Below are 3,015 nucleotides of genomic sequence, written 5' to 3'. Positions count from 1 at the left end.
AAAGAAAGAAAGAAACTAATCAGAAAAGTTGATAATTAATTAACGATTCGTTACAAAGAATAAGTTCAAATGAATTTATAAATTCTAATCGAAGTAGCTGGTTTTTTTCGTTTTTTTTCCCCCCCCTTTCATTTTTACTTTTCTCTTCATTCGTTTCCCTTTGCATATTGTTAAATTTCCCAATGCATTATACATCTTATATTCATTCCATTAATATTTACAAATCTTTTTCTAATCATTTTAGTCTGATTACAATTATCAGCAAACTAATTGTGTTTATTTAAATGGATTTGTATAAATGATAAATTAGTTTTAATCCATGGTATCATTTGAATAGTAAAAATTTCCAGATTACATATTTATTTAATTAACGATGAATTATTCAATGAAATGCTTAAAAAATTTACGTCTTAATGCTCCGACCGATGATTTTTTTTATCAGGTTTGTTATCGTAATTTATTAGCAATTAAGTTTTTTTTGTTTTTTATAAAGAAAAAACTTATTTGTTGTTGTATGTTTATGTACGATTATGCTACAAGCGAAAAATTGAAACATACACAAATCTATCACATAGTAAAATTAATTAATTAATTAATTAATTAATTGGGTTCCTCCCTTGTTAATCATATTTAGTAATTTTTAAGATTCGTTTCAATTTTTATTAAATGAATATTTAATAGTTTTATATTATCATTTCTTATTCAATAATACATTTCATCAGTAGGTATACTGTTGATAACAAAATTATCCGGTTATTGGATTTCCTGATCCAATCAAAAATAAATTTTATCATTTAATGGCTTAATTAGTTACTGATATCTTTAAACTATTCATTAAAATCTTCGTGCAATTGATAGTAAACATCGTCTGAATTGTTACAATTTATACATTTCAGAAAACTTCCTCCTCTTTCCTATTCCTTTTATCATTTTTCAGCTTTAAAGCGCAAAAATCCATTTGCTTTTTGCGCTTTAAAGCGCTAATAATTTTTTTACATACTTTTTAAATTGTCAAATAAGTTCATATTAACAAATCCTACATGATTTAAACAGTTTAATCATGAATAATTTTGCCATATATTAAACTGGTTATTTATAAATTACTCCAATTCATTAATCGTTAGTTTTGAAAATTTTATATGCTTAATTAGTCAAATAAATAATGGAATAATATTGAGGCAACACAAACCATTTTATAACAAATATGAAATGAGTCTTTTTTTTTTTTTTTTTGCTCTTATAAACGAGAAAAATATTTGAAATTTTCAAAAATTTTATGCTTTCTTTTAAATATTAAATGCTTTAATCGTCGATTTAATTTTTGAAAATCAAAAAAATCATAAAAGATAAAATGGTGCAACATTTATTTTATCCAAAAAATTATGCCCAAATTTTCAATTAATTTAAACAAATTGAAAACTTTTTCTCTTTTTTTTGTCAAAATTTTACACTTCATCAATGATATTTGTCCAATACATTGCTTAGACTTTTTAATTCTTGCAATGGTTACCTTTCATTAGGATTAAATTATTAAGGAAATTTCAATCATTTTAGAAAATAAGTCGGAAATGGTTGTCATTTTAAATGAATTTAGGTTATTTTTCATAAATACTTCGCACATATTTCTTCTTTTTTTAAGAACAAAAAAGATTTCATACTTTCAAAAAAGATAGTAAAAATTATTTCAGTAAAAAAAGTTTCTTTTTTTTTTTAATTTTGCAAAAACCTTTTCTATTACATTTATGCATTCCTAGAAAAAAAAAAAAATCGTAATTACATATATGTGAGTTAATGCTTAAATGAACAAAAAACTTGAGAAAAAAAGCTTTTATGTAGTGAGGGAAAAAAAACTTTCGAATTTTGATTTGAGTACTTGCCAAAATTATACGCAATTACCACGTATAATACGTTATATTTGGATTATATATTTTCAACAAAATAACAACATGCCATCGTTATTGAACTAATAATTATTATAACAAATAAACAATTTAAAACCATTGCTATTAGGTTAATAAAATTTGCAATTTTGCTAAGTCATTAGCTAGATAATTTGTAATTTACATTTAATTAAATAGTTTTAATATTATTTCCATTTCATTTTATTTTACTATCAACAATTCTTGTTTAATATTTGATAATATCTTCAATAGAAAAAATGTCTGATAACTTTATTTGCTTTATTCTTATAAAATTCTAATTAGAGCACTGCTAAATTTTACTGAAATTAGCACCAATTAATAGTTCTTATATTTTTTTTTTAAAAAAACATGTCTGATCATTGAAAATAATATTTCTAAAGGTTTGAAATAAATAGATTTCATTTATTTTATGAAATTAATATTTCTAAAGGCCTGGAATAAATGCATTTCATTTTGTTTTATCATGCAAAAATTTTGGATAGAAAAAATTCTTTCATATTTACTGCAAATAATTTTCATTTCCATTAATCCAAAAAAAAAAAAAATTAAAAGAAAAGTAAAATGTCCAACATATTGTAAAATCGAAGGATAAAAATTGCATATAAAATTTTGAAAAATGTGATAAATTATTTCGAAAAAAAAAACTTGCGACAAAAAAAAAACTTTTTTCTGCATAATATAAGTAGAAAATGATGAAAATGGAAAAAAAAAAATTTAGAACTAATTTGTTTGATTGCTATTATTCCTTTCGATGTAAAATTTATAGCAAAATATTTAATATGCAATGATTTTTAAAATGTTTAATATGCAATGATCGAGAAAAATGCTGCTTACAAATATTTCTTAATTGCATTTTTTTTTTCAATTTCAAAATATTATAATTTCGTGTTAAATTTTGGAATTAAAAAAAAAATGAAAAAAGGAAGAATTGATAGCTATTTGAAAAAGTTAGCAAAACCCTGGAGACATTACTAAAAAATGCATCTATTTTTTTGACGATTTGCTTGATTTATAAGTAAGATCTATCCTATGAATAAAAAATAAAATAAAAAAGAAAAAAAAAGGAAGGAAGAAAAATGGAAAAGAGAAGAAG

Source organism: Loa loa (genome assembly GCF_000183805.2).
Source record: "Loa loa unplaced genomic scaffold supercont3.169, whole genome shotgun sequence".
Classification (NCBI taxonomy): domain Eukaryota; kingdom Metazoa; phylum Nematoda; class Chromadorea; order Rhabditida; family Onchocercidae; genus Loa; species Loa loa.
The sequence above is the reverse complement of the archived record's forward strand: the minus strand, read 5'-3'. Positions refer to the sequence as shown.